The following is an 18,178-nucleotide window of genomic DNA, read 5'->3' as shown; positions in this document are numbered from 1 at the left end:
GTGAACTGCCTTCTTGAATAACTGCAGCCCATGTGGTGTGAGTACGCCCACAGTGCTATTATGAAGGAAGTGCCAGGATTTTAACCTAGCGACAGTAAAGAAAGGGTGATATAATTCCTAGCTTGGAGGGGAACTTGCAGGTGGTGGTGTCCATGTGTCTGCTGTCCTTGTCATTCTGGGTGGTGGAGGTCATAGGTTTGGAAGGTGCTGTCGAGGGAGCCCTGATGAGTTGCTGCAGTGTAGATAGTACTCACTGATGCTGATATGCACTGATGATGCAGGTAGTGAAAGTTTAAGCTGGTGAAGGGGGTGCTAGTCAAGCAGATTTCTTTGTCCTGGATTGTGTTGAGCTTCTTCAATGTTGTTGGCGTGCTTGCATTCATAGAGTCATCGGGGTTTACAGCATGGGAACAGGCCTTTCGGCCCAACTTGTCCATGCCATTCATCCAGGCAAGAGAAGAATATTCCATCGTACTCTTGGCTTGTGTCTTTAATGCTGTGGACAGACTTTGCAGACGCACTCTCCACAGGATTCCCAGCCCGTGACCTGCTCTTGCATCCACAGTATTTATATGGCTGGTCCAGTTCAGTTTCTGGTCAATGGTAACCCCCAGGATATTGATAGGGAAGATTCATTGATGGTAATGACATTGAATATCAAAAGGAGATGGCTAAATCCTCCCTTGTTGGAGATCGTCATTGTCTGGCACTTGTATGATATGTATGTTATTTGCCAATTGTCAGCCTAAACATGAATGTTGTCCACATCTTTTTGCATTTGGACATGGACTGCTTCAGTATCTGAGCAGTTGTGAATATTGTGCAGTCATCAATGAACCTCCCCCCTTTTGACCTTATGATGGAGGGATGGTCATTGATGAAGCAGTTACAGGTTGGGCATGGGACACTACCCTGAGGAACTCCTATAGTGATGTCTTGGAGCTGAGATGATTGACCAGCACGGTAGCGCAGTGGGTAGCACTGCTGCTTCACAGCTCCAGGGTCCCGGGTTCGATTCCCGGCTCGGGTCACTGTCTGTGTGGAGTTTGCACGTTCTCCTCGTGTCTGCGTGGGTTTCCTCCGGGTGCTCCGGTTTCCTCCCACAGTCCAAAGATGTGCGGGTTAGGTTGATTGGCCAGGTTAAAAAAAAAAAATTGCCCCTTAGAATCCTAAAATGCGTAGGTTAGAGGGATTAGCAGGTAAATATGTGGGGGTAGGGCCTGGGTGGGATTGTGGTCGGTGCAGACTCGATGGGCCGAATGGCCTCCTTCTGCACTGTAGGGTTTTTATGATGATTTCTATGACCTCCAACCACCACAACCATCTTCCTTTGTGCCAGGTGAGACTCCAACCAGTGGTGAGTTTTGCCCTGATTCCCATTGACGCTAGTTTGCTAGGGATCCTTGATGTCATATTTGGTCAAATGCTACCTCGATTTACAACAATCTGAGGTTCCTATCTGCTTCAAGAAGACGACCATCATTGTAGTACCAAAGAAAAGCCAAGCAGCGTGCCTTAATGACTATTGTCTGGTGGCTCTGACATCCATCATTATGAAGTGCTTTGAAAGGTTAGTCCTGGCACGAATCAATTCCAGCCTCCCGGATTGCCTGGATCCACTACAGTTTGCCTACCACCTCAACAGGTCCACAGCAGACCCCTGGCCCTGCACTCAATTCTGGAACACCTAGATAACCAAGACATCGATGTCAGACTCCTGTTTATTGATGACAGCTCAGCCTTCAACATCATTATTCCTGCGAAACTCATCTCCAAACTCCGTGGCCTGGGCCTCGGCTCCCCCCTCTGCGACTGGATCCTGAACTTCCTAACCCACAGACCACAATCAGTAAGGATAGGCAACAACATCTCCTCCATGATCATCCTCAACACCGGTGCCCCACAGGCTGTGTTCTCAGCACCCTACGATATTTCTTTTGCACCTATGACTGTGTGGCCTAATTCCACTCCAACTCAATTTTCAAGTTTGTTGATGACCCCACCGTAGTGGGTCGAATCTCAAGCAGTGATGAGACAGAGTACAGAAATGAAATAGAGAATCTGGTGAACTGATGCAACGACAATAATCTCTACCTCAATGTCAACAAAACAAAAGAGATTGTCATCAACTTCAGTGAATGAAGTGGATAACATGCCCCTGTCTACATCAATGGCGACGAAGTAGAAATGGTTGAAAGCTTCAAGTTTTCAGGTGTCCAGATCACCAACAACCTGTCCTGGTCCCCCCCATGCTGACACTACAGTAAGAAAGCCCACCAACACCTCTACTTTCTCAAAAGACTAAGAACATTTGGCATGTCAGCTACGACTCTCACGAACTTTTACAGATACACCATAGAAAGCATTCTTTCTGGTTGTATCACAACTCCTGCTCTGCTCAAGACCACAAGAAACTACAAAGGGTCGTGAATGTAGCCCAATACATCACGCAAACCAGCCTCCCATCTATTGACTCTGTCTACACTTCCCGCTGCCTCGGCAAAGCAGCCAGCATAATTAAGGACCCCACGCACCCCTGGCATATTCTCTTTTACCTCCTTCTGTCGGGAAAAAGATACAAAAGTCTGAGGTCACGTACCAACCAACTCAAGAACAGCTTCTTCCTGGCTGCCATCAGACTTTTGAATGGACCTACCTCGCATTAAGTTGATCTTTCTCCACACCCTAGCTATAACTGTAACAGTGCATCCTGCACTCTCTCGTTTCCTTCTCTATGAACAGGTATGCTTTGTCCATATAGTGAGCAAGAAACAATACTTTTCACTGTATACTAATACATGTGACACTAATAAATCAAATCAAGATCTCAAGGGTAGTCACACTCACCTCACCTCCGGCATTCAGCTCTTTTGTCCATATTTGGACCAAGGATGGAATGAAGCCAGGTGCTGAATGACCTTGGCAGAACCCAACAGAGCATCAGTGAGTCGATTATTGCTGCTTAGGTGTTGCTTGATAATGCTGTTGACCTTGCTTCCCATCACTGGACTGGTGATTGAGAGTAGACTGATGGGGTGGTAATTGTCCAGGTTGGATTTGTCCTCTTCTGTAAAGGACATACCTGGGCAATTTTCCACATTGTCAAGTCAATGGCGGTGTGTGGGTGTACTGGAACAGCTTGACTAGGGGCTCAACAAGTTCTGTAGCTCAAGACTTCAGTCTTGAATCATTTGTATAAATCATTTGTATAAATGGCAAATATGTTAGGTTCGATAGCATCTACAATATTCGGTGCCTTCAGATCTTCTTGATATCACGTGGAATGAATCAAATTGACTGAAGACTGATATCTGGGATTTTGGGGACCTCCGGAGGAGGCGAGATGGATCACCCGCTTCGCACTTCTGGCTCAAGATTACTGCAAATGCCTCAGCCTTATCTTTTGTACTGATGTGCTGCACTCCTCCATCATTGAGAATGGAGGTATTTGTGGATCCTCCTCCTCATAGAGTCATAAAGATATACAGCACGGAAACAGGCTCTTCGGCCTAACTCATCCATTCCCACCAGGTTTCCTAAACTGAACTATAGCACAAAGATTACCGACCAGGTTTCGTAAACTGAACGATGATACAAAGATTGGCCGTGTGATTAACAGTGAGGCGGAGAAAATTTAGATGGAAGGGTCAAATGGGTAGATAAGTGATGGATAGAATTTAACCCTGAAAAGTGTGAGGTGATACACTTTGGGAGGAGGAATTTGACAAGGAAGTATTCAGTGAATGGTCGGACATTAGAAAGTTCTGTGGATCAAAGGGACCTTGGTGTGTTTGTCCACAGATCTCTGAAGGCTGAAGGGCATGTTGGGCGGCAGGGTAGCACAGTGGTTAGCACTGCTGCTTCACAGCTCCAGGGATCTGGGTTCGATTCCCAGCTTGGGTCACTGTCTGTGTGGAGTTTGCACATTCTTCCTGTGTCTGCGTGGGTTTCCTCCGGGTGCTCCGGTTTCCTCCCACAGTCCAAGGATGTGCGGGTTAGGTTAATTGGCCATGCTAAATTGCCCCTTAGTGTCCCGGGATGCATAGGTTAGAGGGATTAGCGAGTAAATATGTGGGGATATGGGGATAGGGCCTGGGTGGGATTGTGGTCGGTGCAGACTCGATGGGCCGAATGGCCTCTTTCTGCACTGTAGGGTTTCTATGTTTCTATGATTCTATGATTCTTCTATGAATAGGGTGGTGGAAAAGGCATATGGGAAACTTGCCTTTATCAATTAAGGCATAGATTACAAAAGCAGGGAAGTCATGTTGGAGTTGTGTAGAACTTTGGTGAAGACACAGCTAGAGTACTGTGTGCAGTTCTGGTCACCACATTATAGAAAGGATCTGATTGCACTGGGCGGGGTGCAGAGGAGATTCACCAGGATGCTGCCTGGGATGGAACATTTAAGTTATGAAGAGAGGTTGCATAGGCTTGGGTTGTTTTCTTTGGAGCAGGGGTGACCTGATTGAGTTGTGCAAGATTATGAGGGACGTGGACAGAGGGGATACCCTGTATACCTGTGACGCCACTTTCAAGGAACTATTTGCCTGCACCTCGAGGTCTCTCTGTTCAACATCACTCACCAGGGCCTTGCCATTAATTATAAAAGTCCTGCCCTGGTTTGCCTTTCCAGACTGCAACACCTTGCATTTATCTGAATTAAACTCCATCTGCCATTCCTCGCCCCACTGGCCCAGTCGATCAAGATCCCATTGTAGTCTTAGATAACCTTCTTCACTGTCCAATGCACTACCAAGATTGGTGTCATCTGCAAACGTACTAACCATGCCTCGTATATTCTCATCCAAATCATTTGTATAAATAGCAAACAACAATGGACCCAGCACCGACCCCTGCGGCACACCACTGGTCACAGGCTCCCAGTCTGAAAAACAACCCTCTACCACTATCCTCTGTCTATTAGCGGCAAGCCAATTTTCTATTCAATTGGCTAGTTCTCCCTGGATCCCATGTGATCTAACCTTACTGACCAGTCTATCATGTGGTACCTTGTCGAAGGCCTTGCTAAAGTCCATGTAGACACTGTCTACCACACTGTCTTAATCGATTTTCTTGTTTACCCCTTCAAAAATCACTACCAAATGTTTAAGACACGATTTCCTATACATAAAGTTGTGCTATCCCTAATCAGTCCATGCCTTTCCATTTGCATGTAAATCCTCTCTCTCAGAATCCCCTCCAACAACTCACTGATCACTGACGTTAGACTCACCGGTCTGTAGTTTCCTGGCTTATCTCTGCCACCTTTCTTAAATAACAGCACAACATTTGCCTTCCTCCACTGTTCTGGCACATCACCTGTGGCTGTCAATGTTCATATATCTCCGCTGGGGCCCCATGATTTCTTCCCTAGCTTCTCAAAATATCTTGGGATACACTTGATCAGGCCCTGGGGCTTTATCTACCTTTAACAACATTAAGAGCATTCAAATGGCTATTGGATAAACATATGGATGATATTGGAATAGTGTAGATTAGAGGGGCTTTAGATTGGTTTCACTGGTCGGCGCAACATCGAGGGCCAAAGGGCCTGTACTGCGCTGTAATGTTCTATGTTCTATGTTTATGCATTTTAAGACCTCCAGCACTCCTCTTCTGTAATGTGGATGCTTCTCAAGACATCACTGTTTACTTCCCCGAGTTCCCTCGCTTCCATATCTTTCTCCATGGCAAATACTGACGAGAAGTATTCATTTAGGATCTCGCCCATCTCCTGTGGCTCCTTACATCGACAACCTCATTGATCTTTGGGGAGGCGATGGCCCAGTGATATTATCGCTAGACTATTAATCCAGAAACTCAGCTAGCGTTCTGGGGACCCGGGTTCAAATCCTGCTTAAATTTGAATTTAATAAAAAATATTAAGAATCCACTGATGACCATGAAACCATGGTCGATTGATCCTTACCTGGTCTGGCTTACACATAACTCCAGAGCCACAACAATGTGGTTGACTCTCAACTGCCCTTGGGCAACTACGGAAGGGCAATAAATGCTGGCCAGTCAGTGACGCCCATGTCCCACGAATTGAATAAAAAGCATCTTTAAGGGGCCCTATTCTCTCTCTAGTTACTCTTTTGTCCTGAATATACTTGGAGAATCTCTATGGATATTCTCTTTGGATCATCCTTTACCTTGTCTGCCAAAGCTACCTCATGTCCCCTTTTTGCTTTCCTGATTTCCCTTTTAAGCGTACTCCTACACCCCAGTATTTTCCAGCCTGTCTGTCCCAGTGTGCCTATCGCAGTGATTTTCCCAGTGTGTCTGTCCCAGTGCTTTTTCCAGTGCATCTGTGGATCAGTGCATTTGTGTCTGGAAGTCTGTTTCCAGAGTGATTTTACAGGTCTCCATTCTAGATCCCTTTTTGTCAGGAAACAGTAGCATAGTAATCCTGGACTAGAGTTTCACAGAATGAGTTCAAATCTCACCATGGAAGAGGTGAATTTAAATTCAATGACTTAATAAATCTGAGAAAAAAACCAATGTTTTTGTTTGCAAGATGTTAATTAATTCAGAATGCTATATGAACTTGCTTTGCAGTTTTTGACATTTGTGACATTTACATTTTTTTTTACTCTTAACGATTCGTTTGTCAGTTGCATCCCAAAAACACACTCGGGCAAATGCGTAAAATTCACCAGTGAGTAATGGAGTTTGACGTTAACTTGTATGTTTCAACTGTCCCATCAGAAGAGAGATCATGCTTATCAAATAACAGGAGAAACAGGAGAAAGCTGCTATTTGCAATTGAGAACTCTTGTTTGTAATGCAGGCAGATGCCATCAGCATTAACTCACAGAAGCAAATTGGTGTTTTTTTCCCCTTCAGTTTCTATTTTGGAGAAGAATTTTACCGCTCCATTGCAGCAAGGTCTGGGCTGGAAAATGCGCCAAGTCATTCAAAAATCCATTGACTTGAGTGGGACCGGAAGATTCTGCCACCTCCTCAAAGTCAAGCGTGGTTTCTCGTAAACACCACTTATTAATTCATCACCCTAATCTCAACATTTCAACCTTGCTGGTCCCATGTTTAGCTCTTCTGCTAAATGTGAAAAAGTATATTGAGCTTTGAGAAACAGATTTTGAGCGCTGACTTCCGTCAGGACTGGGTGATGTTTATTTCGAGAATAGGTGATGGAGAATAGAACAAGGTGATGTTAAAAGTTCTAAACTACCCAGGTAATATTTGTTGCATGACGCAACGTTGTCATCATATCGAATGGCAAAACGAGGTTATACTTGACAAAAGTTTCATGCCTCCTTCCTGCATTGCAAAGTCCTAGAGCTCTCTGTCATTTAAGGATTCAAAGCCTTTTTAAATGCCAACATTCATAGAATCCCTGCAGTGCAGAAAGAGGCCATTCGGCATATCGAGCCTGCAACGATGATGATTCCACCCAGCCCCTATCCCCATAACCCCAGATATTTACCCAGATACTAAGGGGTAATTGAGCATTGCCAATCCACCTAACCCACACATCTTTGGACCGTGGGAAGAAATTGGAGCACCTGGAGGAAACCCAAGCAGACACGGGGAGAATGTGAAAACTCCTCACAGTTACCCGAGGCTGGAATTGAACCCGGGTCCCCGGTGCTGTGAGGCAGCAGTGCTAACCACTGTCCCACCATGCCACCCTTTCATACAAGGATTTACATTAGCAAACTCAAGACAAAATGGAGAGAACCAAGACTTTTGTCATATGAATATAACTAGCCATGGGAAGATAGTCATATCACCATGTCTATAATTTTCCAGAGCACACTGAGGCAGTCGTGTTGAACTTACACCGCTGTGGGTTTGACAACTGGTCATTCATAGAATCCCTACAGTACAGAAGGAGGCCATTTGGCCCATCGAGTCTGTATTGACCAGAATCCTACCCAGGCCCTATTCCTGTAACCCCACACATTTACCCCGTTAATCCCCCTGACAGTAGGGTTAATTTAGCATGGCCAGTCAACCTAACCCTCACATCTTTGGACTGAGGGAGGAAATCGGAGCAACCGGAGGAAACCCACGCAGACAGGGGAAGAACATGCAAACTCCACACAGACAGTGACCCAAGGCCAGAATTGAATCTGGGTCCCTGATGCTGTGAGGCAGCAATGCTAACCACATTCAGAGCCAAGAGATGAGGCGATGGCACTTCAGAGCCAGGTCTATCTCACCAACATCTCTCTCAACCCCACCATTGTCCAGTCCATCGCTTGTCCAACATCTAATCCTGGATGAAATAAATTGTCCTCCAATTAAATATTGGGAATATCAAATTTATTAGCCACAATTCTCTGACTTCGCTTGAGGCTGGAATTCTCTGGTCGCACTACAAAGAATGGAGGTTCGGCTGAGTTTCAAATTCTCCATTCTCGCTGGCAGCGATAGGGGGGTGAAAGAGACTGGAGAACTTTGGCCATTGTCCTTGGACCTCACCAGACTGCCACTTATCCTGTCTCCTTTACTCCCTCCCTCTGATCCTATCTCTCTCTCCTGGCATTCCCTCACTCTGATTCTGCTTTTATGTAAGTTGAGAGTGTAGCCCCTTTAACTATTGCTTGTGCAATGGTCATGTGACCCTGGGTGTCTGGAGATTTGCAGGGGACCACCCTGGATGTGTGAGTGTGGAGCAAGTGAGACCAGCAAGTAGATAGTGTGTGTTCCCCGACGTCTGTTTGTGGAGTCAGTTCTTGGGATACCCCCAGTAGCAGAGTACACAATACTGGCAACGAAGGTTGGAGTGAAGGATCGGGACTTTCATCTGCTGAGATCCACAGTGCAGAGTGAAAAATAAAACCCCCCCTCGGAGGACGGGTAGGGCCGCGGTGGGGGGGCGTCGTGGGAAGCAGCGAGTTAAATGGACTCCAGCGCTGTCGACAGTTGCAAAGTTCTGTCTCCATAGTCGTTGCTGGAATTGGCCATTGCGGGGTGATCGGAGGACACTCGGTTGTCGGGCGAGAGGAGCACCGAGCGCTCGTGGAGAAGGGAACGCAGGAGCCAGCACAGACACGAGGCTCCGGACTGAGGTTCAGGAGTGGAAAAACCCTTGCTGATGGCAAGGAAAAATGGTGAGAATATTTGGCAAGATACATGCATTCGACGAGGAAGCCGAGTCATGGACGGCCTCCATCGAGCGGTTTAATATATTTTTGACAGCGAATTGGGTGGCAGATGACCTCATTGGGCTGGTCATTCTTGGCATGGTTGGAAGCAAGACATTCGTCATTCTGAGGAGTTTACTGCGGCCGGAGAAACCGACTAAAAAGTCTTTTCCAGAGTTGTGTGCTGTTTTGGAGAGGCATTTTGCACCAAAACCACTGATGAACTTGGAGTGTTTCTGTTTTTACAAGTGGGACCAGTTCGAGGACGAGACCGTCACAAAATTCGTGACGACCCTCAAAAGCCTCACAGAACATTGTGAATTTGGGACTTTTTTTCAAGACACTGTTGTATCTGTAAAACCTCAGATACTTTCGACCAGTTTACTTACTCAAAAGTTTACCCCCGTGTCCTTATTTGGAAGATGAACAAAGGACAAACACAAGTAAAGGTTCAATACGTTTATTATTAATAACACTATTAAACCTTAAGTTACCCACCGAAAACAAGAGGATCCCCCAGATTCAAGTATACTACCTGCAAAGATGGTTTGGTTAAACTGCAGGCCCGATTCTCTGAGTCCCTCTGATCCGTGGTCACGAAGGTGAGTCTCAATGGCAGCTTCTTCCTTCCTTCCTTTTCTGGTCAGTCTTCCAGATGGTAAAGGTTACCTCTCTCATCGAGTCTTGGCTGCTGGTGTGTCTGAGATGCATACCTTTATCCCCCTGCCTGCCAGCCTTTCCAGAAACTTCTCTGGTTTCCGTCCAATGAGGTCCCGGGAGGGGGTCCTAATACCCAGTGGGTTTCTTGATGTCTGCCTAACGAGACACCAGGGCCCACCCCCAGGTGTCCATCTCCATGGTGTTGCTTACATGCAACCTGTTGCCAGATAAGGTAACTTAGGTGATAGAGAGTCTGGCCTGATCTGGGCTTCTAACAATAGGCCGGTGCATTTCAATGGGGTGCGATGATCTCCTGCTGGGTCTCAGTAGAGTCCTTGATGGGTGATTGATGGGCCAGGCCCAGACATGTTCCTGTGTCTTTGTATATTTGACTTCCATCAAGTCTGGCCTTCCCAAGGTTTGACTGTGTTTGATTTTAATATGCCCAATTCTTTAGTTCAGGATATCCAATTTAATCAGCCTTAAAACTAGACCCTGATTATATTACCACAACACGTTGTGTGTGGCCTCCAAAAGGAAGCAATTCAATGAAGGCTGCTGGCAGAGCTGCAGCTGGAGTTTAAGAAGGCTTTTGAAATTGCAATCTCAATGGAACAGGTTGCTAGGGAGGCAGCACAGTTAGGCGCTAGTGCAATGGTGCGCAAGTTGACAGAGATGCCAAAGAATCAGTCATAGCCCAGGGAATTGTAGCCGAATGGGTCACACACAGCCCAGTTGCTGCACGAGGTGCGTTCAGTCCTGGAACTGTCGGAAAATGTGCCACATTGCCCGAAACTGCAGAGCACTGGTGCCCCAGGAGAGTGTGAAGTCAAATTGATTGGGACTGAAACCAAGGAAGATGGGGAAAGTGGCAAGTGTAGATGAAGACAAAGGAGTCCCTGGGGTCTGTGGATGAAACAATGCAGACTTTTCTAGGTATGCTGGCGAAAACCTGTGCTTGGAGCCTTTTGTTTAAAAGTCTCTTTTTCCTGCTTTTCCCTCCTGTTTCAAGGTTTCAGACTGCCAGCACAATGAGATCTTCAGGCCGAATTCTCCTAACCCACCCATGGCGGGTTTGGTGCTGAGTGGGAGCAGAGAATTTAATGAGAGTGAAACAGTCAGAAACCTGCTGGTGTAAAGTCCAGTTGCAACTCTCCCAAAGGCGGGTGGTGTGAAGGCCATTTGCATTTATTTGCATCTTATTTAAACAGCTGTCCATCAGGCCTTTCAATCTGCCGTCATGTCGGCAGTAAATTATATTGTTCTGAAATCCGATTGCTAAAGAGTGATGTGCACAAAGGGGACTGACGAAGACAAGGGGGGTCAATTGGGAGGATGGCCGTGCAAGGTGGGGGAGGGAGGGCAAAGTCTCACAATAGCAGGCAGAGGGACAAGGAGGGGAATGAAGATGATGAATGTTGTAGGGAAATATCCCTTACCAGTGCAGAATAGAAGTTGAGTCGCAAATCAAGGTTCAAAGCGTGTCTTTATTGTACAATTACTGGGATCCCAGGGAGACCCCCGTAGCCAGCTCAGAAACAGTGGCTTGGCCACGTTGATCTCAATTAAATCACATCAGCTCTGGATCTTTATAGGGATCCAAATTCGCGCGGGAACATTTGATTATGCATTTTTACAATATGTATAAAGTGGTCTGTCAGTTTCAAAAGTCCCTAGGAAGTTTCATCGATTAGCATTTGTATGGTGTGTGTTCGTGTTAATGGGATTACTTGGTCCTGCCCCGGTGTCTAAATGCGTTTCCCATTATCTTCTCTATGTGTCCTCTTATCTGAATTGATCTTATTGTTTCGTGTCTGTGTTTCCTGCTTGTGAGATTGAGTGTTAATGTCATCCTGTCCTGTTGGGTGTCTGGAGTATTTCATTCTTAATCTTTTATTCTTATATCTTAGTTTATCAGATTTTTATGTCTGCCTTGGCCGAATTGGTAATATTTCAGTGATAGCTTGGTTTTGATAACCCACTCTATGTCTCGTTTCATAGGGATCTTGATCGTCCTTGGCCAGTTTAAAATGCAGCTGCGCGCTGTTGCTAGGCAGATTAGGGATCTTCCGTAGTTTCTGAAATTCGTGAGTCTCTCAGCTGTGCAGGGGGGGACCCGATCGAATATCCATCCGGGGGTGCCCCTCTGCATTGTTGGCCCGTTATGAGTGGTGCCAATTAGTCCAATATGTAAATATGTTTGATGATACAAATATGGTTTTCTGGAAAATTTCCTCCTTCATGAACAATGGATGTGAGAGGGAAGACAGAGGGGAGGGAAGCTGGACCTCAACAACGCTGCCTGAAAAGCTCACAAACAAGACGGTCTAAGCGCTAGCACATTTATTACTGAAGGTGAATGCACACAGACTGCAAATTATGGAGTGGAGGCCTGCTAGTGTGGCACATTAAAGATGATTAATACTAGCACCAAACAGGTAGTGTTTTGTGAAGGTTACTGTTGTCCATAGTCCTCTTTGGAAACAGGACCGACCTCAAGGAGCTGGCAGATAGGAGTCAGAGAGAGTAGACATTCCTGCTGTGAAATGGAAAGGAGCCACAGATAACAGGCAGTCCAGGGGCTACGTGGACCTCACAGTCTGAAGTCAGCGGTAAGAGACATTGCAAAGCGCAGCTATGCAGCAGGAGCAATCATTGGGAGCACGGTGTACCCCCAACTGCAGGGAGGGGCAAGGGCTGTGTGCTTCAAAAGAATGCACAGCTTGATGTCCAGGGCTTCAGAGAATCCTTGTGTCTTGTGCTACCAAATAAACCTGTTGGACTTTAACCTGGTGTTGTGAGACTTCTTACTGTGCTTACTCCAGTCCAACACCGGCATCTCCACATCATAGAATCCTGACAGTGCAGAAGGAGGCCATTCGACCCATGAAGTCTGCCTACCATTCGGAAAAAGACCCATTTATTCCGACTCTTTGTTTCCTGTCTGCCAACCAGTTTTCTATCCATCTAAATACATCATGCGTAATTCTATGCACTTACTTAACACACTAATCTCTTAGGTGGGACTTTACCGAAAGCCTTCTGAAAGCCCAAATAAACCACATCCATTGACTTCCCTTCATCAATTCCACCAGTTACATCCTCAAAATTCCAGTAGATTTGTCAAGTATGATTGATAATTTCATGCTGACTCTGTCCGATTCTCTCACTGTTTAAAAAAAAGTGCCATACTATAAAATCTTCGATAATAGACTCTAGAATTTTCCCCAATACCAATGTTCGGCTGACTGGTCTATCATTCCCTGTTTTCTCTGTATTGAAAAGGTTACATTAACTACACTCCAATCTGTAGGATTTGTTCCAGAGTCGAAAGAAACTTCATAGCTGACCACCAACGCATCCACTATGACAAGAGCAACTTCCTTCAATATTCTGGGATGTAGATTATCAAGCCCTGGGGACATTTTAGCCTTCAATCCCATCAATTTTCCTAACACCATTTCCTTACTTGTACTGATTTCCTTCAGTTCCTCCTTCTCACTAAACCCTGCGTTCCCCAACATCTTTGGCATGTTATTTGTGTCCTTCTTTGTGAAGACAAAACCGAAGTATATATTTAGTTGGTCAGTCATTTCTTTGTTCCCAGCTATGAATTTCCCTGTTCCTGACTGTAAAGGGCCCACGTTTGTCTTCACCAATTTTTTTCTCTTCACATACTTAAAAAAACTTTGACAGTCAGTTTTTATGTTTACTCTCGTACTCTATTTTCACCTTCCTTTTGTTCCTTCATCTAAATCAATATATATAGTGAAAACCTGGGGTCCCCGCACTGACCCTTATGGTACTTCTCACCTTCTTCCCCTTTGACCTCCTTCGCTGAATTCTAAACTGCTCCCATTTCTCAGGTCTGCTGGTTTTTTCTGATTAATTTGTAAGCCCTCTTACTTGAGTCTAATACGATCTCTAATTTTCCTTGTCCCATGGCTTGCACCTTTTTACAGTTTTATTTTTATGCCAGACAGGAATGAACAATTGTTGTTGTTCACCCATGCGCTCTTTGAATGTTTGTTGTTGCCTATCCACCATCATCCCTTTAAGTAACATTTCCCAATCCATCATAATCAACTCATGCCTCATACCATCATAGTTTTCTTTATTAAGATTCAGGACCCTCGTCTCAGAATCATCTACATCACTCTCCACCTTGATGAAGAATTCTATCATGTTATGGTTGCTCATCCCCAAGGAGTGTTGCACAACGAGATTGCCAATTATTCCTTTCGGATCACACAATACCCAATCTAGGATAGGCTGTTCTCTAGTTGGTTCCTCAATGTATTGGTCAAGAAAACCATCCCATATACACTCCAGGAATTCCTCCTCTACAGTATTGTGACTAATTTGATTTACTCAGTCGATATGCAGATTAAAGTCACCCATAATTACAGATGATCCTTTACCACATGCGTCTTTGATTTCCTGTTTACTGCCATTCTCAACATCAACATACAACCCCCACTCAAGTTTTATGTCACTTAATGTTTCTCAGCCCTACCCATACAGATTCCACATCATGGAGCTAATATCTTTACTCCTATTGCGTTAATTTTCTCTTTAACCAGCAATACAATCCACCGCTTTTCCGCTTTGCTGGTTCTTTCTAAATACTTCCTCAACAAAGGTCTGCAGCGTCTTCTGTCAAAATCCAGCTCTAAAAGTCAAAGACAAGCCTTGGCTTGGAAGTGTTTGCAGGAATTTCAGTTCAATTGATGGTGGGGAATTTTTAATTACGAGACCAGGCAAATAAACTATATGCTGTTTACAATCTTTGGAGATGTAGATTTTCAGGTGTTGCTTAGAACATAGAACATAGAAAAGCTACAGCACAAACAGGCCCTTCGGCCCACAAGTTGCGCTGAACATGTCCCTACCTACTCGGCTTACCTATAACCCTCTATCTTACTAACTTCCATGAACTTATCCAAAAGTCTCTTAAAAGACCCTATCGAATCCGCCTCCACCACCACTACCGGCAGCCGATTCCACGCACCCACCACCCTCTGAGTGAAAAACTTACCCCTAAGGTTGGCTAAGGCTACTGGAGAGACTTTAAACTAGAAAGGTTGGGGGGAGGGAATCGAAATGAGGGGACTGAGGGGACTGAGAGCGAGGAGGTTAGCTCGCAAATAGATAAGGAATGTAAACAGGGTAAGAGGGAGGTTAGACGAGTGATGGAGAAGGGAAGTGCTCAGGCTGAAGGTCTGAGATGTGTCTATTTTAATGCCAGGAGTGTAGTGAATAAAGTGGATGAGCTTAGAGCGTGGATTGCTGCTTCGAATTGTGATGTGGTGGCCATTACGGAGACTTGGATGTCTCAGGGACAGGACTGGGTGCTTCAGGTGCCGGGTTTTAGATGTTTCAGGAAGGACAGGGAGGGAGGCAAGAGAGGGGGGGGAGTGGCACTGTTGATCAGGGATAGTGTCACGGCTGTAGAGAAGGTGGACGCCGTGGAGGGATTGACTACGGAGTCTCTGTGGGTGGAGGTTAGGAACAGGAAGGGGTCGGTAACGTTGCTGGGTGTTTTCTATAGGCCGCCCAATAGTAACAGAGATGTTGAGGAGCAGATGGGGAAACAGATCCTGGAGAGATGTAGGAATAACAGAGTTGTCATGATGGGAGATTTTAATTTCCCAAACATAAGACCATAAGACCATAAGACATAGGAGCGGAAGTAAGGCCATTCGGCCCATCGAGTCCACTCCACCATTCAATCATGGTTGATTTCAACTCCATTTACCCGCTCTCTCCCCATAGCCCTTAATTCCTCGAGAAATCAAGAATTTATCAATTTCTGTCTTGAAGACGCTCAACGTCTCGGCCTCCACAGCCCTCTGTGGCAATGAATTCCACAGACCCACCACTCTCTGGCTGAAGAAATTTCTCCTCATCTCTGTTCTAAAGTGACTCCCTTTTATTCTAAGGCTGTGCCCCCGCGTCCTAGTCTCCCCTGTTAATGGAAACAACTTCCCTACGTCCATCCTATCTAAGCCGTTCATTATCTTGTAAGTTTCTATCAGATCTCCCCTCAACCTCCTAAACTCCAATGAATATAATCCCACGATCCTCAGACGTTCATCGTATGTCAGGCCTACCATTCCTGGGATCATCCGTGTGAATCTCCGCTGGACCCGCTCCAGTGCCAGTATGTCCTTCCTAGGGATATTCCATAGATTGGAATATCCCTAGGGCTAGGGGTTTGGATGGAGAGGAGTTTGTTAGGTGTGTCCAGGAGAGTTTCCTGACACAGTATGTGGATAAGCCTACTAGAGGAGAGGCTGTACTTGATCTGGTGCTGGCTAATGAACCTGGACAGGTGGAGGATCTCTCGGTGGGTGAGCATCTTGGGGATAGCGATCATAATTCTATCTCCTTCACGATAGCATTGGAAAGAGATAGGATCAGGCAGGCTAGGAAAGTGTTTCTCTGGAGTAAAGGGAAATACAGTGTCATCAGGGAGGAAATTAGACGGGTAAATTGGAAGGAGGCATTCTTGGGGAAAAGTACCGAAGGAAAGTGGAGGATTTTCAAGGAATGTTTGTCTGGAGCTCTGCATGACAACGTTCCGATGAGACAGGGGGGTGTTGGTAGGGTACGGGAACCGTGGTGCACGAAGGTTGTGATGAACCTGGTGAATAAGAAAAGAGAGGCGTACAGAAGGTTCAGAGAGCTAGGAGGTGTTAAGGATTTAGAGGAGTATACGGGATGTAGGAAGGAGCTTAAGAAGGAAATTAGGAGAGCGAGAAGGGGTCATGAGAAGGCCTTGGCGGGTAAGATTAAGGAGAATCCCAAGGCTTTCTACAAATATGTCAAGAGTAAAAGGATGAGATGTGAAGGCATAGGACCCTTAAAAGGTGAAGGGGGAAAAGTTTGTGCGGAACCGTTAGAAATGGCGGAGCTGCTTAATGAATACTTTACCTCGGTATTCACGGTGGAAAGGGATCTGGGTGGTTGTACTGCTGGTTTGCAGTGGACAGAAAGGATCGAGCATGTGGACATAAAGAAAGAGGATGTGTTGGAACTATTGAATGGCATCAAGGTTGGTAAGTCACCGGGACCGGATGGGATGTACCCCAGGTTACTGTGGGAGGCGAGGGAGGAGATTGCGGAGCCTTTGGCGATGATCTTTGCATCGTCGATGGAGACGGGAGAGGTTCCGGAGGATTGGAGGATTGCAGATGTGGTCCCTATATTCAAGAAAGGGAACAGGGACAGCCCGGGAAATTACCGACCGGTGAGTCTAACCTCAGTGGTTGGTAAGTTGATGGAGAGGATCCTGAGAGACAGGATTTATGATCATCTAGAGAAGTTTAGTATGATCAAAAGTAGTCAGCACGGCTTTGTCAAGGGCAGGTCGTGCCTTACGAGCCTGGTTGAGTTCTTTGAAAATGTGACCAAACACATTGACGAAGGAAGAGCGGTGGATGTGGTCTATATGGACTTCAGCAAGGCGTTCGATAAGGTCCCCCATGCAAGACTTCTTGAGAAAGTGAGAGGGCATGGGATCCAAGGGGCTGTTGCCTTGTGGATCCAGAACTGGCTTGCCTGCAGAAGGCAGAGAGTGGCTGTGGAGGGGTCTTTCTCTGCATGGAGGTCAGTGACCAGTGGAGTGCCCCAGGGATCTGTTCTGGGACCCTTGCTGTTTGTCATTTTCATAAATGACCTGGATGAGGAAGTGGAGGGATGGGTTGGTAAGTTTGCTGACGACACCAAGGTAGGTGGTGTTGTGGATAGTTTGGAGGGATGTCAGAAGTTGCAGCGAGACATAGATAGAATGCAAGACTGGGCGGAGAAGTGGCAGATGGACTTCAACCCGGATAAGTGTGTGGTGATCCATTTTGGCAGATCCAATGGGATGAAGCAGCAGTATAATATGAAGGGTACCATTCTTAGCAGTGTAGAGGATCAGAAGGACCTTGGGGTCCGGGTCCATAGGACTCTTAAATCGGCCTCGCAGGTGGAGGATGCGGTCAAGAAGGCGTACGGCGTACTGGCCTTCATTAATCGAGGGATTGAGTTTAGGAGTCGGGAGATAATGCTGCAGCTTTATAGGACCCTGGTTAGACCCCACTTGGAGTACTGCGCGCAGTTCTGGTCACCTCATTACAGGAAAGATGTTGAAGCCATTGAAAGGGTGCAGAGGAGATTTACAAGGATGTTGCCTGGATTGGGGGGCATGCCTTATGAGGATAGGTTGAGAGAGCTTGGTCTCTTCTCCCTGGAGAGACGAAGGATGAGAGGTGACCTGATAGAGGTTTACAAGATGTTGAGAGGTCTGGATAGGGTAGACTCTCAGAGGCTATTTCCAAGGGCTGAAATGGTTGCTACGAGAGGACACAGGTTTAAGGTGCTGGGGGGTAGGTACAGAGGAGATGTCAGGG

The 18,178-nt window shown here is 46.1% G+C and overlaps 1 protein-coding gene across 1 annotated transcript in view; it reads left to right on the top strand.

The window, feature by feature from the left end:
* The window catches only part of LOC144494018 (regulating synaptic membrane exocytosis protein 1-like), a gene marked incomplete at its 3' end in the record, with an annotated part of 567,179 nt that overhangs the window by 216,303 nt on the left and 332,698 nt on the right, over window positions 1-18,178 (top strand). The gene's annotated exons all lie outside the window — the stretch shown is intronic.

This window comes from Mustelus asterias, chromosome 5 (genome assembly GCF_964213995.1).
Source record: "Mustelus asterias chromosome 5, sMusAst1.hap1.1, whole genome shotgun sequence".
Classification (NCBI taxonomy): Eukaryota; Metazoa; Chordata; class Chondrichthyes; order Carcharhiniformes; family Triakidae; genus Mustelus; species Mustelus asterias.
The sequence above is the reverse complement of the archived record's forward strand: the minus strand, read 5'-3'. Positions and strand labels throughout refer to the sequence as shown.